This window comes from Dermacentor albipictus, chromosome 9 (assembly GCF_038994185.2).
Source record: "Dermacentor albipictus isolate Rhodes 1998 colony chromosome 9, USDA_Dalb.pri_finalv2, whole genome shotgun sequence".
In the NCBI taxonomy this organism is placed as follows: Eukaryota; Metazoa; Arthropoda; class Arachnida; order Ixodida; family Ixodidae; genus Dermacentor; species Dermacentor albipictus.
In genome coordinates, this window is record NC_091829.1 from 25,523,351 (window position 1) to 25,548,415 (window position 25,065).

Genomic DNA, 25,065 nt, shown 5'->3' on the forward strand with positions numbered 1-25,065 from the left:
GGAAAAATAAGAACATTCTGTTATTAACAAAAATTATACATTCAGAATAGAACATTAATAACATTACTATTGATATTGATTTTAAACAAAGAAACATTATTAACATTCGTTAAACACACAGTGATCAGAAAATATTATGTTTTGTATTGCATGTTTAAATTTGTGAATTGTTCTAGAATTTATAGCTTCGTCAACAATGTTAGGGTATATATTACATAAAGAAATGGTTTCATATTCGATCGTCTGCGTGCCATATTTTGTCCTTGGTTTCTTTATGACTATTGAAGTGTGACGTAGGTTGTACCCCGTGTCTCTACTCAGGTAGAGAGTTGAAAATAGTTCCCTGTTGCTGGAGATCTGCTTAAATAGCCGTATGCAGATCTTTGTTTTGTAAGAGTTTCTAATATTAGGAATGTTGTAGCGCATCATTAGTATAGAAGATCCTATGTATTGTTTCGAGAAGTTCAGCAACCGGACAGCTCGCCGTTGCAAAACTGCCAATTTTTCTATATCTGTTTTATTACCGTTTCCCCATACTAAGAGGCAGTAGCTAAGATGCGAGTGCACAAACGAAAAGTACAATTGTATGAGAAGCCCGATAGGCACAATGCATCGGATCCGTTGTAGCAAGCCAACAGATCGTGCAACCTTAGTGCGTACCTTATTTATGTGTTCTGTCCAGCTTAGGTTTTTGTGAAATGTAACACCCAGAAACGAATGGCTTGAGACATGTTCAAGTTGCGATCCAGAATAAAAAAGCTTTACGTCGTAATCTGTTTGCTTATTCTTGGAATAAAAAACTGTGAATTTCGTTTTTTTTGCATTTAAGTCAAGTTTATTTAGATAGAGCCACTCGCTAAGTTCTTGTAACCAATGGGTTGCGGTAACTTCTAGTTCGTGAAGGTCTGCTCCGGAAAAAAAGACATTAGTGTCATCAGCATACAGTATGATTTCCTCTGTCAATGGAATGTTAGTTAGGTCATTTATGTGAATAATAAATAATAATCTGAATGAAAGCTACGCAGTCAGAGCGCTTACAAGTAAAAGGGCTGTTGAAAAAAAGTCTTACAATATCGTCCGTGTTAGATTTATTAAGCTCGAAAGAAAAAGCGTAAAATCTTATTTACAAGAGCAAAATAATACATCACTCACGAGTGAGTGCTAAATATGGGTTATCTCTCTGCGTTCGGGGAAATGCGAAACCGTCGCACGCGTAGCCATGCTAACTCAGCACATCTTTTTGCGAGAAACTAAAAGCGTTGTCAAACGCTGTGGCAACACTGGGTGCAGTAACACACGTGCTTAAGCTCTGGAACTTCTCCTTCATTCCTACAAAAAGTTGTTCGCGAGTATATAAAGTTCTGACTGATATAAAGTTCCAGTACGTCTCATTTTTACTGCTCGGTTAAGCGTTTGCTCCGTGCGGTTTGGCAGGGTAGCTTTCCTGCGACGTTTCGAGCTTAAAACATGGCAGTCAGAATGTTGATGATGATTAGAAGATGTGTGCAGCTGTTACATTTCGATTTACGGAATCGTTCTTCCTCTCAGCACACGCACACACACACACACACACACTCCTCCATCTTTATCTCCTCCTCCTTTGGATTTCACACCTGTGAGACTGTTGCGACTGTTGGATAGCTTTTGCGGTGCCGGTAAGGTCGTGGCCGTGATTCACTGCCTTACCAACACGACTACACGACGCACTCGTAGGCTCAATGGTAAGTCCTCACCCCCTGTCTCTGATCCGCTATTTCTACTCACATTCCCGAGAAAAAGGGAGTGGCACGCCTTCCTCCGACGCATCCCCTCTCCGGCCCTTTTCAGTGCCGCTCGCCTGTATAGCTTGTTTTCTTTTTTTCTTTAAAGCAGCGTCGGCCGTGCGGCGCGCCTGCTGTGCGCGCTACGAGCGGACGTTTCGGATTCTCTTTCCGCTCTCCGCGCCTGGTCTGCAGTATGTACCGAGCGCCCAGGCACACAGTGAACGTGCTGTGCCTTGTGGCGTGTGTGTGTGTGTGTTCGGCGTCGGCTGGCCGTCCTGGCGAGAGGGAGTGCTGCAGTGCCGCAGCATCCTGTTTACCCAGCGTGACGTCACTGACCTATGGCCTCGCCCCCGCTGCGATCGGGTCATGCCTGCGACCTTCGGGCTTAGCCGAGGGCGCGCGCTGCGTATATCGCGTTCATTTAGTTGAGCGCACGTCAGAATTTCTCAATTTTTTGTTTTTGTTTTGCTGTGTCAAGGCTCCTTCGGCGTTTGGAGAGCCTTTCTCTGTCCGTGCTATTAATGCAACCCATTTTTTTTTTTCTGCTGAGGTTGTGGTAAACAAGGCTGCATTCCTCTTATAGATGTTGATCAGTTGAGCTGTGCTGTTCGTGCGGTGCTTTGACATCGTACATTTATTTTGGCTGTTTCGTAAGTCTCAAACGCAAGAGGTGCGGGCGGTTTTGTGGCCATTTCGTAGTACTGCGTAGTAGCGAGTTCGCCACCCCTGACCCGCAGGGGGCCGATGAGTCGAATTTGATCTTAAAGTTAAAGGATAAGCCTTGCGCGTAGGCTAAGACAGTGACGTTACATCTAGTGTTTTATACGGGGTGCTTTTTCTTTTTTTTTTCTACACAGTAGAGTTCTTTTTTTTTTTCAAATATCGCCTTTGGCAGATAGTGTAATTCTAGTCCTTGAGCGGAATTACTCGAAGCAATGAACATTACGTGCACAAGAAATCGAGATGCATACTCGACTAATTAACAAAAAAAATCACTAACCTTTTAAGTAGTTACGGCACATATTGCAATTTACGAATTGCAGCTGGTGATCTTAAAATGCGATATATCAGCTTAGAATGAATTTTGGGAATGACACCAGTTTTGAGATATGTCCCGTGAAACCTGTGGTAAAAATGCATAATTGTTCTACGCGCTTCTTTAACAAACCGCCGTTTAGTACACTGAAGCACAAAAGTAACTAGAACGGCCGTGTATTTCGTCGCAGACATTGCGAATGAACATATTAATATTGGTGTCGTCCTGAAAATTTGTTCTAAAGGGATACGCCTTTCAATTTCGCCGGCTGCAGTTCGTAAATTGAAATATGTGCCCTAAATGAATCCATTAAAATGTTAACTACTTAAGTTTTCTGATTGAATGGATTATGCCGATTTCTCGTGCAAGCGCCCGTTTGACTAATCCAGCTTTCTGACTACAATTATGCTATTTGCCACCGGCGACGTTTTAAAATTCCGCATACAGTGACATTATACCTCCTTCAGTTGAGTTATTTCGTACCATTTTCCCTAACTGGCTGCAAAGGATGACTGAACAAGTTACACCTCGGATGTTCAGAAACTACTTGGTGTGCAGCTTTAATCGACTTGTTTTGTTGAAATGTATTCAAAATTTATCTGTACATTGCAGCAGCAAGGCATGTGTCGGACATCTAGAGCCCTCTGCTTTGTGAGAAGGCCAACCTAACAATTTTGAGAGCGCCATATTGCCTGCTGGAAAGCTCCTTGCGGTTGATTTTGCTTTGCACGGATCACTTTCCTCGGACACACAGCTAGTTAGTATGTGCCCGTGTGCAAACCTTTCCTCTGGAACAGCACTGTTCGGGTTCAATCCGCGGCTAGATTGAGACTCGTACGGCATTCCTGCGAAACCAGCGTTTGGTTTATGTCACCCCTTCCGCGTACACTTTGGTTCTCGCGACTTTCTCGCATTGCTCACCCCCTCCCCCCTCCCGCTTCCCCTCTCTTTCAAGGTGTCTGCGTCTATACTGTTTTCGGCGGCCCATTTGTCAGCCTAGGAACTTGCGGCCTCGGTCGAGGCGTGCTGGAGTTTTTCACTTGGCGGATCCCGCGCTTGGCTGCGACGGGCCGCTCACTTTATCCGTTGCCACTCACTTCGTCTTCGTGAAGCCGTTCCGAGAAGAATGCCGTGCGATGTACCGTCAAAGAAAAAGAGAAAGAAAGAAAGAAATGTTTGCGGAGGGCAGGTGGCAAGGTATACGTGACACGCTCAATGTGTGTATATGCGGTACATTGATGAAGCTAATGGCAGCAACTCGCTTTCTGAGTGCGTCTCATCTTTTTTTCCCCCTCTTTTTGCCCGCGCATTCGTCTTGTTCTTTCGTCTGCCGCGTGTCGTCTCTCCTATGGCGTATATTACGCGTCAAGGGATGTAGGAGAAGAACGTGTGGTACGAATAAAGAAAGAACAGCAAGTGCAGATGGAATGCAGCAGGAAGTCGCCGGCAAAGTGTTTCCACGTGATGTGAGATAGATTTCTCACGCACGCACGCACGCGTATATGTAGATATACATACACGTGTACACGCAGAAAGGCACACCACACTAACACGCTTACACAGGATACGTGTACACGCGCATATGGACGCACGCAACTGTCATAAACGGGCATCTAGTGGAGATTCGTGTGCGACGGGGGGCACTGGCGAAAACGGTGGTGTCTGAGCTGGGCCAGCGGCGTTGATCCAGGACCGGACGTTGAGCGGCGCTCGAGCGAGTGTGACTGTAAAGTTACTATACGAGATCTCTTTAAGGAGCCTCGATCCCTGAAGGGAGCCTGTGCAGTAACTCTGCGTGGCTGGTATCTTTGGCCGTTTCGCCAGTTACGCTGAGACGAATGTCTGCGCGCCCGCCCTCAGCGCTTCCCTGCTTGCGTTGAGAGTAACACATTGAGAGTTTTAGGTAAAAGAGAGTTTTAGATTAGGGGACGCATATATTGTGGGACTATATATCCTCGCTCGTCGCAGCGGCAGAAAGCAAGAGCACTGTTGCGGTTTCTGAAGTCAGCTGAACTAAGTTTAGGCAGTCTATGAGGCAGTGATGAACATTCCAGTTCGTTGCATCTACAGATATATTTTATGGGAGCGAGCGAGACGAGCTTTCTCGTTCGCCTTATTCGCCGCCGTCAACATATACGCACTCGTAGCTTGAGGACACACACACACACACACACACACACACACACACACACACACACACACACACACACACACACACACACACACACACACACACACACACACACACACACACACACACACACACACACACACACACACACACACACACACACACACACACACACACACACACACACACACACACACACACACACACACACACACACACACACACACACACACACACACACACACACACACACACACACACACACACACACACACACACACACACACACACACACACACACACACACATCCGTTAGCTGTATTGCGCGATCCGCTTGACTGAAGGTGTCGAGGAGGGGGGCCGTGCGCTTGGCGCGTCTCTTGCGCGACAAGTGTTTGGAAAGTGCACTGCTGGGTATGCGAATGCTATATTTGGACCCTCTGGAAGACCCTTACAGTCCTTTACTCCATTTCAGTCTCCTGTCTGTGGCTTTCTTTTCTCTTGTCTCTGTCACTTGCCCGGCCGTTTCGCAGAAAATTTTAACGCCCCCGTAATTTCACGATTGCTTCTCTAGCGTCCCCGTAGCTTGTATGACGGGCAAGAACGAGTATGGCGCACCGCCCATCACAGCTTGTAGATTTTTGTCGCCACGAGGAGCGGTTGGAACCATGTCGCACGCTCCTTTAGTGATCATCCATCACCCGCACGGCTGTCGACTTTACACACAAACACACACACGAAAAGAGCGGCGAGTGAGAAAAATAAGTAAATAGAGCAATAGATGGAAATACAGAAGCAGGAAAAAAAAAGAGAGACGAACAAACATGGCTCTTTGAAGTTTTGAGGGGACCTGTTTTACTTAGTCTACTTTTCAGTTTTGCAAGTCGGCGTGCTTTAACGTGCCGCTTGTCTCACTCATTCTTGTAGATTAAAAAAGAAAGAATAGAATATAAAAGAGCCTCAAGGCGAGACGAATAAGGCTTGCCTCCGGAGCCCCTGTTCAGCCCGGGTGCACCCTTCTTTTGGCGCGCATTCGCGTCTCCACGCACGAGGGGCCGCAAGCGACACGCTTACGCAACACGCGCATGCGCAACTGTCTCAGCTCGTGTCACGCCTTGTCTTCGCGGCTCAACGAAGGGGCGTCACCTGTCTTTTGCGCCTCGGCGATGTGTTAATCTGGGCAGTCACGGTGCCGTGGTTTCGAAGGTCGGCTCTACCGTGTAATTCGCGACGTAAGGCCCGAAGGGAGCAGTCAGTTGGTGTTCACACACGCGCGCACGGTCTTTCCATGCGTGGACAGGCGTGCAGTAATGTCCCGAGTCGTTAGACAGTTTTAGTTTTACCGTAAACTTTTTTAGCGTTTGCTGATTACCGGGCTATGGGAACCGTTGGGCGGCATTAGGTGGCAATAGCAACAGTGCGGGTAGCGGCATCTTGGGGCGTTTTGTCCAACTACAATATGTTTGAAGATTTTTGTGTGTGTCGCGCCAGTTCTTGTCGAAATAAGTAAGAATGAAGGTGCTGCACATTAATGATTATGTCGCTACCAAAGTTTTACACCAGCAGTGAAATGGCATGTGGTAGGGCGTGTGGTCGCCACGTAAATGTACTGCAAATACGTTTTCCTTCCGTGTATGCCTCCACGTGACAGTATGTTTTGAAGCCGAACTTCACTGACATGGACGACAACTGAGACGCGTTAATGTCCCAGAACCAAGTACGTGTTGTACGTCTAATCACTACGATATAGGCTGTATTCTTAATTCAAGCCAGGAAGCACACTAAAGGAGTTGCTGAGAATCGCAGTCTTTCTCCACTGACGCCTTAAAACAGCCGCATGCCTACCTTGTACCATGAAAGGCAACTAAATGCTAAAACGCAATTGTCACGGGAAACGGACACGTAGTACACCTTTATGTACAATAGATTATGTCAAGTCTCGGTGCAGATTACATTTCATTTTGTTATTTCCTTGCCAAATCGAGAGAAGGCTGGGGAGTAAAGCGAAAATGCCTGACAGCGGTCTTAACACCCTTTTCAACATTTTGTACAGCGCTCACATATATGGAAAATAACATGGGTAATAAAGACATGTAAGGAAAGCAGTTTAATAGACTGCAGAGCACCTAATCTCGCGTGCAAACACACATGTAAAGATACAATATTGCACAGACAAAGTGGGACAGTAGAAATGAAGGGATTCGGAAGCAAGATCACAACTGTCGCTAAAAAACTTATCAAGACGACGCAAAACGCGCAAGTTAAAATCTCAAGCGCGCGGCCGTCACTATTTCACGTCACCTACAAAATCTAGAGTAACTAACACTGCTGCTTCAACTACAAAGGAATAATAACAGAGGTTGTCCTCGGCGCTGCTCAGTCACCAGCAGGCCGAAAGTTGTTGCGCAGTTCGTAGAAAACTTCAGGTGACTGTACTGTGTGTCTCAAATGTGCGCGTGCACACACACAAATACACACAACAAACAAAAATAAAGTAATACGATGGGATAAAACTAAAAAGGAGCGGCCACACCGTCGCGCACGCTATGAACGTTGCCAGTTCGAAGATGTGACAATACACTACAGAGCAATTAAGAGTTGTTTTCTAGTGCGTGCTGCCAATTATGCTTTCTCCAGTACAAACACCGGAGCTCTCCTTGGAATCGCACTTTCTAGACGGAATGCACCGACTAGTTACGCATCAAGTGCAGGCAATTGAACGGGGCCGTTGAAAACGAGTATAGGCATCATCATTGTAGGGTGACGGCATCTCTTTCTTTTAATTAGAAAAAAAAAACACCAATGTAGTGGAAATATTCACCAATCAAACAGCGCTCAATGTCGCCATCAAACATCTACTTTTTCTGCGTCTTCTCCTCAAAATCGCCTTTTGCCGCCAAAACGAAACGCACGGAGTCTCCCCCCTCCCTCTAAAACCGACGCAGCTGGCGCGGTCAACAAGTTCAAGGACACGCGTAGCACTGCCAAAGGCAGCGTCTTCCTCTATCACGTCTTCTTACTATTAGCGAACCGGCAGATCCCGTGGCCCAATTTAACCAATCAGAATGCACCTGCACACGGCACCAACAGCCAGGCCGATGACCCGGCACTCGCGGAGGCGCGCACCCAGTGCTCGCAGTTGCGGCGGAGACGGCGACGACGACTGTTGCCTGTGGCGCTCACGCAAGCATGACTTTTTTGGCGGGAAGCGTAACGGACTTCTTGCGCGATCGTTGCATCATGTCTTGTGGTCGTGGACCTCTAGGTGGGACATTTCGACAACACGAGAAGCTGTTTCCTGTTGGCTGGCAGCTTACATCTCGATGTGCCACAAAACTGTTCCTCGGGCGGTTCGTCGCGGAACTTTGAGAGTATGTCGCGCGGACAGTTGAGACAGCGGCCCGAGGGAAAAGCACCATCCGCTTTTCCATACCTTGGGAGTGCGCAGCAGAACTCTTAAATGTGAGTACTTGCAAAACTAATACGCGCAGTGTTCTATTAATGGCCTCTTCTAGTTATAATGCGCATAAGTGTGGGCCCTTTATGAAAGAAAGGTATCGTGGTTTTGTGATCTTTCCGTGTTCGCGCCCAGTTCGTACTGCATTTATACAAGAAGTGGGTGCTGTAGCAGTTTTCGTAATTATACACGACCTCGCTGAACATAACGAGTAAGAGCATATTGATTTGATAAGATGACGCTGAACCCATTACGTTCGCGAGCTCGAGCGGGAAACGGGAAGGGATGAGGCAATAGCTGCGGTGTCGTCTGCCTCGCCGCCATTTTTCGCTGGTTTCTTGGGGAGGGAGGTCGCCATATTGTTGTCTGCTGCCAAAGGAGGTTTCGAAGTTAGCGGCGGAGGGGGGGGGAGAGGGGGGAGGGCACCGTGTCTGCTTCTGCACCCTTCCCGCCTTTTTCTATTTATTTTCGCTTTGCTATGTGAACGCTAGAGATAACTGAAAATGCCTATTTATTTATTTATTTACTCATTTATTTATTTATTTTTATTTTGTTTATTTGTTATGCATCCAGAAGTGCAGGTAATACCGGAAGGGTGAGCTCGTTTGCGTTTTACAACTGGCCGCTGCGTTTTGCGTTTATGCTCTGGTCAGCGATAATTCCGATACTTGGCCTGTCACTCGCTATATTTTGCCGAAATTTGCTGACGCCTCTTGTACATTGAGCTGGACGACTACTTAAGCAATAACTGCGATATTGGTCAGATTCTGGGTTTGCATCTCTTGTACGTTAGCGAAATGTGCTGGCGTATGTGGTAGTACGTGGCCGTTTTACAAGTTGTACTTTCCTCACCCTACGTAGAAGTTGAAGAAGCTATACGAACTTATTTAATTTTGAACTCCATTACAAATTAGGGAGAAAGGCTGCGATTGTGAGCGTTTATATTGACCTGTTTACTGACACGAAAAAAAAAAGTGAATCCGTGCAGCCTTTGTGCGCAAGTGGAGACGCTGTTATCTTATTCATTTCCCGTCAAGCGTTGATTAAGATGTTATTAGTATGTCTTTGGCGACTGAGTACTTACTTGACTGAGTGCTTTAATTTGAATGCATGGTCGCACTAACAGCTTTGATGGATTTTGGGTTGTGATTCTGCGAGACATTTGCCGCGTGGGCTAAGTGGCGATGGCGTTCTGCTGTTCAGGTCACTGGTTCGATCTCCTGCCGCCGCATTCCGATTGAGGCGGAACGCAGGAACGCTTTTCACACCTGAACGATAACAGTCGATGATGTTTTCCCGCTTTAGTTTTTTTTTTTTTCGGCAAAAAATATTTTTGATCAGCATGCCTGTTTGACATGTTCGCATGCGCTGTCGATGTTTGATCGGGAGAGGTGTGCTTTGATGTTAGTAATAAATTTTCTTGATAACCATGCTTTCATTATTGATCAGTTCGGTTCATTGAATAACCTGTCAGTACAGAGATAAACTCTGAAACTTAATAAATGATAGTGATATTGTATGTATTGGTTGAAACTCTTAAGTGTTTATGGTTCTTTTTATTGCGATGTCAGTTATTATGGACATCCCAGGATCATTTTTGTCGTCGCCGTCGCCGTGATGTTTCGTATAAATTCCGAGGGTGATAACACCGTCGCCGCGCGTCGTATGCTCTATGTGCGAGTGAAATCACGCGGGGGAAGCCGGCGATCGGTGCTCAATTTGGCGCGCGCGAAGGAGAAAGCGGAGAGCAAGCTCGCCGTCTTCCGTCGCGGAAAAGGCCGCGGTGGGGGGGGGGGGGGGGTGGAACCGGAGGAAGGGATGGAGGAGGAGGGCCGGCGTTGTGCTTCGGCAGCAAGTGCGCATTTCGCTACCGGGGGCAAGGGGAACTAACGATGGCGGCTCAATTATGAACGGGCTTTAGGCTTTTAGCGGCAGCGCGGGAGGTAAGGGGGGCGGGGGGAAGGAGCTGCGACGCCGCCAAGTGTGTACTTAGCACGGCCGCGCGCGCTGTTGTTCTGAAAGGCGTCCGTAAACGCTTCATACCTTTATGTGCGCTGTGTCATCGCCCCCCTTGCGTTGAAGCGATAGAGACCGCACGAATGTCACTTCGTCTCTGCAGCTGCCGCGCTTGCTCATACCAGCGTTTTGTAAACGAGTCTCTTGGCTCATCGAGTGTGATGTGTTCGTGTTTGATTGTGCGCGCTGGCTCCATGCTCGTTAATTCAGTTAGTAAGCGAATGTTTTCAAGTTTATATAAAGCAGATATGCTTACTTCGTGTCGCTGTGCGCTAATTTGCTATCGCAATCGATGCTTCGCCGTTCGGACTAAATTGCGATTGTTCGTTTAATTTAGCTATCCCTTGTGGGGACTGTTCTCGTGTTAAGAACCGGCTTCACTTGGCCGGGCCATTCTTTTGCCGACTTGATGTGACTGTTTTGTCTAATTGTCTTCCGCTTACTAATTATTTTTTTTTTAAGATTTAGGTGCACGTTAAAGAACCCCAGGTGCCCCAAATTTTTGGAGCCCCTCACTACGGCGTGTATCATAATCAGAAAGTGGTTTTGGCACGTAAAACCCGATAATTGATTTATTATTTTTTTTATTCTTCAACTTCTCTTTGTTCCCTGTTGTTTCGCGTCTAATCAAAGTATCTACAGAAAGTTTCATTCTGATGCTGCGTTTTCGGTGTCTCGTGTATTTTCCATGCGCGTTAATTAAATTAACTTCTGGGGTTTTTACGTGCGGGAATAATGATATGAAAATACGAGGCATGCCTTTGTGTGTGACTACGGATTGATATCGGGCACCTTTGATTCTTTAACATGCAACGGACGCACGACACATGGGCGTTTTCGTTTGAATGAATTCACAACGTGAATTTGTGTCGCGAATTTGTTTGCGTGAATAACGTGAATTTGTATCAACTTGGTCGAATTTCAGTACTTCCGATCCACGTGAACATGTTTTAGGACTTTATACCCTGATTGAAGCGAGTGGAAGATTAGTGCTGCCTGCACGCTGTTTCATGCTGGGGTTTCCACGAGATTTTTTTTCGCGTTACCATGACTTTAGGTCTGTTTTATATGTTGTACAAATGTCGACGTTGTTGCGAATGTTTTTATTGCGAGAGCAATTATATGGACACAATTATATGGAGCACGCGAGGGTGAGCCAAGGATCGTGGCTTGATCAGGCGCTGGGAAAGGAGGAAGGCAAAAAAAAGCAAGAAAATAAATAATAAACTTAAGACGAAGCTGCAGAAACAAGAACGATACACCGAACCGAATTACTCGCGGCGTTGCGAAAACGTCTTAAAACGGAATTTGGACAGCGGTGTTGGTGATATTCTTTAGGTATTTGGAAATCTCCTTTCTAGACAGGAGGTTTGGCGGCGTTTTTAAAACCAGATTTAGACCGTCTGATTCAATTGAGCCGGACTTTAGACTAGATATACGGCATTTTCTAGAGTGGGAGCTTCTACTCCGCGAATTCCTTCGGACGTTTGCATTGTCTCAGATAAAAAGACGATAAAAAAAGAACAAAACACGTAATGTATCTGTTTTGTGCTACCTGTGTACTTTCTTCTCGCGCACAAGTTCGACATGCGAGTACTCTTTACAGAAAAAAAATAGTACACACATCTTTGAACACAGCGTAGATATACTGCTGTAGACGTATGTGGCAATGCCAGAAGAGGTAAACGGGAACTATAGCGCTGGTTGCCACACCTTCTGTCGACATGACCTACCACGATGCGCTACCAGATTTTTAGATGCTGCTAGACTTTATTCTAAAGATTCGGAGTACGTTCGAGTGACCGACTCGTTGCTTATGTCAAGAGATCAGTCGAATGCCGTAGGTCATCGCAGCAGAAGGTTTTGCGAACTGTCTTTAAGCACATCCACACGATGTCGACAACAGTGCTACCGTTCGTTCGATTGAATATGACTTCCAGCGTTCCGATGTAAGCGCCTACGTCACACGTCACACTCATTAAGATTGAACCGTTTTTGTTCGTTGTTCATTAACTGCGACAGTCTGGAAAGTTTGGCTGTTCAAGAGACCGCCGTCTCGAAACTTTGACAATCGCTTGTTCAAAAGCTTTCACAGTCGCTCAGAGTGAAAGAAACACGCTACATGTACTCAACAAACATGTTCAGAACGGGGCGTGTAGTTCCAAAGCTAAACAAAGGATGTGTCATGCAGCTCCATGACATTACAAGCAAGAGTATATAGCAGCCTATGCTCATGTTTATGTAGTTCAGCTCACAGTCAAGAGAATGTGAAGTCAAATCGGCTTATATGCTTGATATGATTATGGACAGCGCCGCATTATTCTTGGCATGAATGCAGGGCGCCGTTTACTGTAATTAACTTCGTGCCTCCTTAATTGGCAGATCATTCTTGCCTGTTTTCCCCTCTGTTTCGTTTCACTTTGTAAGTGAAGACATTGCCGCAACATTTCATTCGTGCTTCTGTGTGCGTCGTGCAAATTTTGTCCGGCCAATATCCCATCCAAGCTGCGCTGTAACGTGCCAATATCATTTATGCCGCCTTAACTCGACCCCTTTGTTGCAAGTCGCGAGCTGTTGTCGGTGCTTTTGTGCAACGTTGCACGCCCTCATTTTTCTTTTTCTCGGCCAACTTTTATCGCGCCGGCTGCGTTTTCTCGGCCGTTCGGGAGTTCGTTAATGCTATTGTGTCTGCGCGCGAAGCATGCGTGTGTAACTCTTGTCGATAACGGGGCTGTTTCGTTAGGTTTATTCAACTTGATCGCTCGCGTTTTGTGAACGCGGCTCTTGTCACGCACGCTGAAACGAAGCCTGCTTTGTTTGTGAGAGTGTTTTTGTTGTTCAATTCTCCTTGCTTTCTTGAACGTTCACGTTCTCCTGCAAAGTTGTTCGAACAGGCACGTCTCTTGCAAACCACGTGTGTATGGGGGGCCCGCGGGCGCGCTAGTGGGTGCCTGAAACCCGCGAAATCATAAAACACCCGGCTTTGTGTGTACGCAGAATGTGATTGGTTCCTGGATATACTCTCGCTGGTGGCTGCACAACGACGCCCTTGTACACCGGCGCCGACGCACATTTGTTGTGCTTTTGCCGTTTACTTTCCTCGTATATATACCTGTCCAAAATCGTGAACTGAATCCTCACTATAAAGTGACTGCCTCGGTTTTATTAACCTCGAGAGGCAAAACATTCGGGCTCTGACAGACACGACTGTGTGCATGGTACTCCGAATTAATAACAATTTCGACCACTTGGGAGTTATTTAACGTGCGCTTGTATCTATAGTCGCATGAGTGTTTTCTTTTTGCATTCCGGCTTCCTCGAAATGCGGCCGCCGCAGCCTGCCATCGAACCCACGACTTCGTGCGCAGGTGTATAAATGCCGCAGCCACCGCTGAGAAGTATCTTGCAGGCGCTGAACGCAGCAACCACAAACACGTGAGGTGAGCAACACTCGTGTGTGTGTGTGTGTGTGTGTGTGTGTGTGTGTGTGTGTGTGTGTGTGTGTGTGTGTGTGTGTGTGTGCGTGTGTGTGTGTGTGTGCGCGTGCGTGTGTGTGTGCGCGTGCGTGTGTGTGTGCGTGCGTGCGTGTGTGTGCGTGCGTGCGTGTGCGTGTGTGTGTGTGTGTGTGTGCGTGTGTGTGTGTGCGTGTGTGTGTGCGCCGCGCGCTCGTAACTGTATCCGCGTCGTTTGGCGCTTACGCTCAAAAGAGCGGTTTACGGCACCTCTCCGGCGGCGTAGCGTCGAGCGCTGTTCCCGCCATTCCGGGTATACTTATCGAGCGGCGGGAAGATAAAAACGTCGCACTCGTGCGAGCTCGCACGCATCACGTGGGCACTTGCGGTGCGTGCACTGTTGCCGGCAACCATAGTCCCCCCCACCGCCAACCTCGCCCACTCCCGGTAATAACCCTGATGGCCCGCCGTCACACGTCTATCGCCGTCCTCCGCTCCGTCGTCGCCATGCGCCGCATTACCCTGACTGCGCAGCGCCTGCCACGCAGAGCGCTCCTTCCTTTTACGACGACGAGGCGAACGTTATGCTCGCTCGCGTAAGACACGGCCGGTGGATCCTATTAGGATGATGGACTCTGAAGACGCGTTCGTCGTAGCAGTGTAGCGTGTTTTCTCCTGTTCGAAATCCACCGCGATGCGTCTTTTAGGCTCTCGTTTCTTATATTATTTTTAAATTCTTGCCTTTTTTTTTCAGTGCCCTGGTGAGCTGTGCTCACGTCATCGCACATTCATATTATTACGCATAGTGCGCGTCGTAGATGAGTTGTGTGTCTGAGAAATAGTGGGCAGGCGTGTGGTTTGATTTGTTTTTTAACATTTACACCTGAACTGCAGAAAGAAAAAAAAATAGACACTGGGTTAGTTTATGTTAGGTCTTGAACCTTCAGCATCGCTATCTCGTCCGGCGTATAGGTGGCGCTCCGTGCGTTGTATCGGCTCACCGTCTTTCATGCCTCTAAGCTCCCCTCCCTCTCTCTCTTTACGGCTGCAGTGGTATTGACCACGCTACGTTGCGTGGGACAATTTTGCTTTTATTTGGTTGACTGCTTTAGTGTGCTCGCTTTTTCTCTGTGCACGTGTTTCGTACAGAGAGAGAGAGAGAGAGAGAGAGAGAGAGAGAGAGAGAGAGAGAGAGAGAGAGCTCTTTATTGAAATACAAAGCATTCTGCTGGCATATAAATAGACGCCTGCATGCTGCTCTGCATGGGGAAGGGGATTGGGGACACAAAGGTGTCGTAGGCGGAGGAGTGTGAGAAGGAAAAAAAAAGGATGATCATGGTACTTATAGGTGAGGCAGACGTGATGAGCCTTCATATAAGTATTCTAGAGCTTGTCAATTAAGCCGATGTCTTCGAGGAATGTAAATATTACGATACTCCCTAATTCAATATCTCAGCGCAGAGCTATACGTGTTTTCACGATTTGTTGTTTGGCTCAGACTATCTGTCTCCTGCGGCACGTTGCAAACGGAGTGAATTGTGGCGCGACTGCGTTGCCAATCGGGAGATCGCGACAGGCAGCGCGTAGGTGACGCGTGGGCGCGATCCACAGCAGCCGCCGCTGACAGGCCTCCAGGCAGGCAGTGTTTGGCCTGCCGCACGCAAGTTCAAGGCAGGCCGCTGCCCTTCGCCAGGCTGTAGCAGACGCGGGTTACCTGGGACGCTGGAGCACATCATGCGCTTCCGCCCCCCACGCTCGCACGACGCCGACAAACCACGGTGAACACCTATCACCGACAAGGCCTGCCGGCTTCAACGGTGGGGAGGACTTGTAAACAGTCACCATCCCAGGCTCTGCGGGCTCTCCTGGAGTTTGCCAGACCGGCTGGACTTGCCACACTGTAGCCCGACTACACGGCCGCCAGCGTACACATGCGCCATGGACTCGCTGATGCTTGCCTCCTACCCCTCTCTGGTTCTTCACTTCATACTGTTTCACCCTCTCCCTGTAGTCATCACTGAGACGTGCCCCCACGTGGGATGCAGAAACCAGAATGTATTTTCCTTTCCATTAAAAATCGCTATCATCCGCTCATGAAGCGCTTTATTTCCATATATGGTATCGCTGACGTCATCGGTGAACAGACGACGCGCGCTACCCGGGCGCCATTTAGTTGCCATCGTCACCGCAGAGCCCGTCTTGCGCGGCGCGCCGCCAGCATCGGGCTAGTACCAACTAGCCCGATGCAATTCCTTGACTGTGACATTGTCTTGGAAGGCACCACACGCAAATTACGCAGCGTTCACGCCGCATCGTCTGGCTGCGTCTAATGTTTACGTGCGTGCATCGTGCCGAGTTGGTCAACGCCTAACGCGAATTTACTACGCTAATTTCGTTCCCGTTCGCCGCCATACTTTCGCCTTTAATGGAACTCTCGGCTTGTTCCTTTGCACTGTGGCGCGAGAGGAACGAAGCGGATGAAAAGGCCAGTAATAAAACCGAGACGGGCGTCCTTCGCTGGACGAAAACAAAGCTGGAAGCGTCTGCAGGCGCCAGCTGCCTATTTGCGTCATTCTGGTTCTCGCCCCCCCCCCCCCCTCCCTTTTGCCACTGCGTCGCGCTGTATCGCTAAATCCGTACAGCGTTGCCCCTGCTGGAGACGCGCTTCAACTAGTCATGGGCGCAAACGTGCCGAAACACCGTTTAGTTTCGCCGTCTGCTCGCCGTCTGCTCATGAAAAGGAACAGGCGACTTCTAACTGTCACGTTAATTTCTGTGAAGCTGAACAAGACAGAGGATCACAGGAAGGTAGAGACTTGAAATGGTCGAAAGTTGTCGAACAAGGGATATTAGATGAAGCCTTCACGAAAACTCATTGTTCAAGCACTATTGATAACTTCTGTTAAGATGTACACATGTTCAGATTCGATCGAGCGATTAAGTTATGCAAGGATGAGCTCCACCGCCTACACGAACGAACAAGAACTCAGGATATACCTTCCAGATGGAGTCCGTGTCTGCCTTTGCCCGTCCGAGTTTCGTTGGTTCTTGATCGAACATCGAGTGGAAGCAAAATGAGCTTTGAGGGTATTTGAACGCACAAGAAGGAACGTGCTTCGCATTTAAGTACAGTTGAATGGGGAGTTTCATCATTGACCACACGCAGTTCATCCCTCCATAAAATACTTTACAGACCCTATTTACATGCAGATAACTTGCTGGCCTCACAGCTTTAATTAACCATCGATTTAATTATGTCTGTAGTTTGTGTGCAGAGAAAACGAACATGAAAAGCGGGCATAGTAGCTTATGAAACTTGAAATGCGTAATGTATTCTGCAGGTTATCTAAGCCTTTTCTCGTAAGAGAAGACTGGCCACTACTCTGCCCACGCATCGTAGCTTCAACCTTACTGTATGCTTTTACAAAAGCGTACAGGGCTCTTCTCCCGCTGGCACGCCTTCCAGGTTCTTCTAAATGCGCCGCGTAATGTGCCCAAGGATTCGCGTTTGGTCGTCGAGACGGTTTAACTCTCCCGTGTGAAACAGACGCCTCCGTGGGAGAATGTGAACGTTACTTCCTCTTGTGCGACGCGCGAGTGGTCTTTCTCGTGTATCACGCTGGCGACTTGGCTGGACGAGAACGTCCTCGTGCGCGCCTCTGGTCGTGCCGCGCCTGACCTTGCTCGTCTGTCACCGGCCGGTGAACGGCCTCCGAGATCCCTGAGGCCAGCGCAAAGTGGTTTGGCTTGCCTAAACTTCGTCCTTTCAAACTGGCAAAGTGGTTTGAAAGCCGGAAGGACGAAGTTTAGGTAACTCTACGTACGCTGTCCCTCAGATACGGAAAGGAGCAACGGATTTGTGTTGGAAGCCGGTAATCTTTCTCGTGGGTGCTTTTAATGAAGAGAACGTTCGGCGAGCGAGAATTCTCCAACAAGAGAACAACGTAACAAATGACAGTGAGTGAGGTTCTGAATTGCGCGCTTGCCGGAATCGCTGTTCGAACATTGATAAAGCGTTCCCTTTCAAAATGGTGGAGAGTGTACAAAACCATTGCTCTCGGGCTGGCTGAGCCGCCGTACACGTTCAGCTCCCTCAGACACTATCACCAGCATTTCCCCTATAGTTGTATTTGTAGCAAATGCGTCACATCTGCCATGACCTCAGAGATAGCGCGCGTTCGCTGCTGTGATCTTGGAGGCCAGGATGCTGCGACAGCAGCTATGAGCTCGAAACTGGATTTGCTGCAACTGGGTGTTCTGCATCGCCTTATTACCCGAATATGTGTGCTGTTTGTGTATTGAAGCTGTCTGGTTTTATGCTATATGCAAGTTGTTTATTTAAATGTATACGCACACTGTTAGTACTCGGGGCGCCTTATATAGGTGGCACGTAAATCGGGACATATAAATCGTTGAGCATCGTAATGCATCAGACACCCTAGTAGTGTTCCATTGACAACAGACTGGCACTCGTTTACCGCTCAGTTGCGCTCGTGGGTGAACAACGCCGCGTACTGTGCTGGCTCGAGAAATTCCACGCTATGCGCGTAATCGTTCGCGTGAAATAAGTCACCCTTTGGTCTCGCGAAGTACGCGTGGCTGCGTTTAACTTAAGGTTTATATCCGCACACCCGGCTGTAGTGGTGGCCTAGAATAAAACTACGTAATAGACGGGGGGGGGGGGGGGATAAAAAAGAAAGGGAAGGAAATGAAGCGAAAATACACAGCAACTAAACATCCACGTATATCAGCGTAGTTGCGCGTAAGCGCTCGTGTTCGGAAACAAGAACAAGAATAACCCCCGTATGCAGAGATGCAACTTAAGTCGAAGCACATGCTTGACTTTATCCGAGTGACGCCTATCGGGAACGCGCCGAAGGAAACGCAGTGAGCGTCTTTGGGCACGTTAACGCCAGGCGTCATCTAAATCAAGTCAAGCATGTGCTTCGACTTAAGTTGCATCTCTGCATACGGGGGTAAGCCAATGATTCTTCGGTCCCGCGCTTCTCGATTGCCACAGTGGGCGTAGTACATTCGGCAAGAGTAAGAGAATAAATAAATAAACAAAGAAGAGGAAAGACCTCCTGGAATGCTGTCTGTGGTCGGTGATGTGACGCCCTTCCGAAGGCAGGCGCGATGTGAGGGCTTCTTTTGCAGGCACTTTCTGTCTGGGGGGCCTCACACGGAGGCACGCATCTTACGCAGCGGAGCAGGCAAATGCCACCGCCCATTACAGTGCGTGCGTACTTTCTCGGCGCGAAACGGTCGTTTGATCTCGTTTTCCGCGCAGAGAACAAAAGGGAAGCGCACAGTCGCCGACTGGCAAACGTGCGTGGCGATGCTTTGCGCCGTAAGCGCCGCTTCGCCACGTGCTGACGCTGCATACGAGGAAAGAACGCTTTATGAGGAGCCGCGCAGTGTCAGAAATGCTGTGGGACTCGGAGAGAGAGAGAGAGAGAGAGAGAGAGAGAGAGCTCCTGGAAATGAATTATCGCAAAAAGCATTGGGCAGAAAGAACGTGGTATGGCGCAAGTTGCGCGTGTACCGTTGTTTTGCTCAATGCCTGTTTATGCTTGCTTCGTCGCGCTGCTTGTTCGTCTGAGAGAGATTATTAGCGCTAACTAGACTCGTTAGGAGTGCGTATAAGAGTGTTGACGCGCGCTTTCGCGCGAGACCCTTTGTGCTAATCTGCCCTCGGGGCAATATGTTTTGCTCTCGCCTCCTTATGGGTTGGGTAAAGGCTGTAGGAACACGGAGCGGCACCGTATTTGCTCAAGTATAAGCACTCTAGCATAACATGCCGTACCGTCAAGCACATGTACGCACAGCGATAATTAAGTGTTGACTAAGCACAGTTGATTGAAACCTCGTGGTATCTGTTCCAGGCGTCATGTTCTTTCTTCGCAGTATATAGTCCCAACTTCGTTGTGCTGCTGCTGTAGCCCTCGTTTCTTTGAATTTCCAGTATACGCACGAAGCTCAAAAGCGAGACCTAATGCGCTGTGTTTCGCTCATTTTGGCATCTGGCTTAACCGAAGAAAGAAACGGCCTGTATTGCCGACTTCTCCGCATTTCGGCTATATCATCGGTTTTACGCTTGTACTTTTATGGTACTCAATCTCTGGGGCAATCACTCAGTTTGGAATTATGTACGCATACTTTATGTGCGTTCGCAACCAAGAAAACGTGGTATTCGTGTGGTGCGGGGAAAGCCGCGTACGTAGCTTCAAATGGGTGGTCACATTGCACAGGCCGAGGTCGCTGGACTCGTTATGAAAGCAACGCCTCATTACTGCGGCCCTCGGCGCAGGTAAAACACTTTTTGATCAGCGATTATGATTGCTCCTCGTACTCACTCCCACGTGACCCTCTGTCATCGTTCCTTCCACCCTGACTGCATAGCGTCTGTATTACTTATTGCACTTTTCCTTTTGGTAACGTGTGGAATGATGGGTCTTAATTGCGACCTTCCAATTTTGCGAGCGTTACTCTTTATACCGTTTGCTTAGTGGCAAGGTGCGTTGAACGCGAGGCCCTGCTTGGCTAATAAAATTATAAAGACGCGCTTGAAGGAGCAGCTCGTGTCGGTTCAGCCGTGAACTCGTTAACGTTGAGCTCGGAGGAGCTTCAATTTGCATCAGTTGCTCGACGGATCGGAAAGAGCTCAGTGAAGGGGGGGAAAAAAAAGAAAAGAAACCTGAGGAATAATGCGTGCTGTGGTAGACGATAGTGGCTCTTGTCCTTGACGTTATGCCACCGTGTTTCATGAAGTCATAAGCCACGTAGACATACGCAACGTTTACGTGAACTCGATAAAGTTGGGTCGAGTCGGCTTGTCGGGACGAAAACTGGTCGTCTGGTTCACGTAAACGCTAGCTGGCCGGGCCGAGCGAGTGTCCAGTCGAGCTTGGTCACTGTACCCGTGAGGGGTGGATTAGCCCAAAACGCGATCCGATAGGCTGTTCCAGCTCGACTTCTGACTCGACCCGGTCGCGTCGAGTTCACGAGCGGACTTACAAGCACGCATCGGAGAAATCAACGGACAAGCAAGCAACGAAGTAAACCTACAATGCTTGTTGTTGCTTTGTTGTGCACACAGCAATATAAGACAAGCGGAGCGGGTGCTTCAACAAAGTGCCTAGCTTAGAGCTGGTTTTGTTGGATGTAGTGTAAATATGTATACTTAGCGATTGCTGGACATTTTTCGCGAACGTTTCCTGCAAGTATGTCACCACGGCGTGCGTTTCCACGAGCTGTCCCTTCCCGAACAGAACTGAATACAGAGGCAGTACAGAACTATCGTACACGCCCAGAGCTCTACGACTGGATTCGTTGCATGCATATATGAAACAGGTGGGTGCCGGTGCAATTGATACTGGTCGCCGGTTCTTTGAATTGACGCAGTCGCTATGCCGTATACCAAGGAGAAGTGCCCGCATTGCGAAACAGTCGCGAGAGCTGCCATTGTCATGTGAAGGAAAGGATGCGACCGCTCGTTAAACCATTACACGGCCGGCGTCGAGTTCCAGCTAACCCCTTTACGCACCGTGTAGGATCTAGCAGAGCTTGTTGTTCGCCGAGTTGGCGCTGAAATGACATGGCATAGCCATGCGGAGAATACGAATGACTGCTCGTTTGAAATTTCTATCAATTTACTTAGAAAAGCCCCGGCAGAACGGCTCCCAATCGACAGTAATCGTAACCGCGTTGCAAGAATCCAGTACAACGTTTCGATTCCAAGTGACATGTGCCGCACAAGCGCTACATACATGGCCGACAATGACCAGCCACTCGTGGCTCTACACAGACAAGGTATACTGTTTGCATTGAGTAACCGTATATGTACCGCGCAAGTTTTAATGTTTTAGGTTGGTTACGGCGACGTAATTTCTCCCAGTGGAAGAGGAGTGTGACGTAGAACTACATTATCGGTACGTAACTGTCACTGCGTTATTGGTGTGTCCGACAGCGGCATTGGTGACACCGCTCGTGTTTTCTTTCAGAACGCAATCCGAGGCCCAGATTAGCGTACCATTTTACAGTCACAGCAGTGACGGGGAGTGTTCTGTAGCGCAGTCTTGTGGAACATGTTTATGACAAGAAGGTGTAGGTAGGAGTAATATAACATTTCTATTTCTGTTCCGTTCCCTTCGCGTGTTGCGTTAGTGGTTCCACCGGTGCTTCGTCTGCGTTACTACCAGCGTCGACCGGCCGTGAGCGGTAGACAGTAAGACATGGAATACGCTGAATCGATAGGAACCGTTACGTTATACCGGTCCAGTGGTGTTATTCTCTCCATGGGCACTTGTCAAATTCCCCCATATTGTCAGTCAATCACGTAACCATATTTTCGGCTCTTACTGGCTCACATGGCTGCGCTACATGCATTCCGATTAGCTGAAAAGCAACGCAAGCATGACGAAAATCCGACAATTTCAGCGCACTTTCAATTTCACGAATAGCACCCCGGATTAGCGCATCTGCGTCCCACACTTGCGCTGCATCTGTTCTAACAGGTTACGCCATAATCAGACCCGATTTTACGAAAATTTAGATATAACGAGGTGATTTCGATTCCCCGATGCACATTCGTTGAGCAGAATGAGTTGAAGACCTCGAAACAGGAAAATGAACTCAAGATCTCGCCCTATTTAAAGAGGTTATGGGGAATATGGATAAAATGCAGGTATATGCCACGTTTCTGGTGATTGACGCCACTGAACTTTTGTAAAGGTTTGCCGTTTCTATGCATGGAGGACTACAAGTCCATAAGTGCTTTTGATTTAACGAAGTTCTCGCGGTGTAAGGAATAGGTGTAAGGAAATAATTATCGTGTCCCATCGACTTCGGCGAATGGAAGTCTTAACTGTACCTGCGAACTTTCAAGGTCAGCCATCGGATACTTAGTGCGCTGACATAGCGTTCTTCCGGTGTCTTATCACGCGAGCTCGCGCGGTCTCTGTAGCGATCGCGAGGCTCCCGGATTCCGGGATTTCCGCCTATTCGCGTATCCGCGCGGCAGGCGATCGAAGCCAAAGCGGATTGTCCGAGACTTTGGAAAAGGAAGTGGCCCCCCTCCCTTGTGTGTGTGTGTGGGTCAGTGGCGTAGCCAGAAATTTTGTTCGGGGGGGGGGCTACGCCACTATATATATATATATATATATATATATATATATATATATATATATATATATATACATGGGGCCAGTGGCGTAGCCAGAAATTTTGTTGTTGCATTTAAAAGAAAAAGTTTAATTCTAGTGACTACTGCTTTCAAATTTTTATTTAGGTGGTCAATTATTTATTAAAAATTGGCCAAATCGAAAATTTTCAGAAAACGAAGCTATCAAGTTTAAAACTCCGTGACTCAACAATGAAAAATGATATTACAATTCTGTGAATTGCATCTAATAGTACATCTACAGCGGACAAAATGGATATGTTACACATGAATCTCAAGAAAATTTAGTATTGTGGAAATACGGCTTGTGCAGAACCCTTGTACACAACGTAACCAATTCACGTAAGATACAAATTGACATAGCAAACTTGCCCGCTTTGACTGTTATAATAGATGCCGTTTACAGAACCACAATGTCTGTTATTCATGCATAGCTATTAGTTTGTAAACGTCGTGCTTCTATATTTTCAAACTTTCGAATTTTCAAAATATTTTAAACAACATTCAGGCCCTAAATCGAAGTTGTGTTTCCAACAGAACTAGGATTTAGCTTTCTCTCTCAAATGCAACGAATTTCAATAAAAGCGATTGGCAGGATTACCTAAGAAAAGGGTTTCTGCGTTTTACAAGTATTTGAACAGGCCGCGTCGGATTGGGCCCGAGCTAAACCTTCCTCTTAAACAATTTGTCAAGGGATCAAATCCATGAATAACTGCATTGTCATTGCCAAAGATGCTGCAAACGAATTCTTGAACGCTATGCACAGTCAAAACAATAAAATATCTATTTTTTCATAAAAGATTACACTCGTATGTGCCAAAAATATTGCCCAAAATAAGTGATATCAATGCTTCCATATTTTTGTCTATTCAAGTAAAGAAAATATCACACGAACTTTAGAACTATATCAGTTCGAAACCAGGAAAGCAGTGCATGCCACTGATATGAAAAATTAAAACGCAATGAACTGAACAAGTTGAGGACAAATATGTTAATGAAACTTTGTCATGCAAGAACCGTGCTTACATTCTTGCATATATGCAATGGCCAGTGAAAAATCTCAATGACGCTGTAATTTCTTTTATAGTATTACGCAGAAGCGGCTGTCACCGGTCGTGTATCGTGAGTAATTGCACCGAAATCCGTCGCAACAGAGGGCACGTATAAAAAGCAGTAATTCTGCAAGATATACGAGGGCAAGTCAAATAAATGTGAGCCAACAACGGGGCACTTCTTTTAAAAGTAGTCTTCATGAGAATTTAGACATTTTTCCCATTGACTAACGAGTCGCGTGATTCCCGTCTTATAAAAATCCTTGGGTTGCTGCTTCAAAAAGTCTGTATCTGTGACGCAAATCTGGTTCCCTTGAGCTGTTTTTTCGGTTGCCCCAAAATGTAGAAGTAGCAAGGTGACAGGTCTGAGCTGTATGGCGGATGCTGCAGCGTTTCCCACTTGAACTTTGCCAGTTTTGTATTAACCACGTAAGCGACGTGGGGACAGGCATTGTCGTGGAACAAGATGACCCCATTCGTCAATTTTCCACGTTGTTCGTTCTTGATTGTGACACACTGCCGTTCTGGCGTTTCACAATATCGGAAACAATTGATAGCCTCTCAAGATTTAGCAAATTCTATCAGTAATGGACCCTGACGACCGAAAGAAAAGTCAACAACACCTTTCCAGCGGAAATGATGGCCTTTGCGTTCTTTGGGCGTGGTAAATTCGGATGTTTCCACTGTAAGCTTTGCCGTCGTGTTTCAGGCTCGTAGTAGTGGCACCAAGGTTCGTCCCCGATCACAATTGCAAGCATGAAGTCGTCATCCTCATTGTGATACCCGATCAGATGAGTCAAGGCAGCGCGAAACTACTCCGTCTTCTCGCTATGGATCAAAATCTTGGGGATCCATTGCGCACCAAAGAGCCGATAGCCGAGAAGCTCATGAATTAAGGCGTGAACCGAACCGTGACTGATGTTCAGATGGTCTGCCAGTTCATCGATGCTTATCCTCCGTTCTTGTTTCATCAGCTC

The 25,065-nt window shown here is 47.6% G+C and overlaps 2 protein-coding genes across 5 annotated transcripts in view; one reads left to right on the plus strand and one right to left on the minus strand.

Moving 5' to 3' along the window:
* Positions 1-25,065, minus strand: part of LOC135901913 (peroxynitrite isomerase THAP4-like) — a 141,284-nt gene that overhangs the window by 61,727 nt on the left and 54,492 nt on the right. The gene's annotated exons all lie outside the window — the stretch shown is intronic.
* LOC135901912 (uncharacterized) overlaps positions 1-25,065 on the plus strand; it is a 253,509-nt gene that overhangs the window by 45,603 nt on the left and 182,841 nt on the right. Inside the window, exon 1 of one of the 3 annotated variants that reach the window (XM_065431741.2) lies at positions 8,092-8,392. The exons of the other annotated variants lie outside the window; for them this stretch is intronic. The gene's annotated coding sequence lies outside the window, so the exon portion shown is untranslated. Of the gene's footprint in view, positions 1-8,091; positions 8,393-25,065 lie in introns of those variants that run through there. 3 annotated transcript variants of the gene reach the window in all.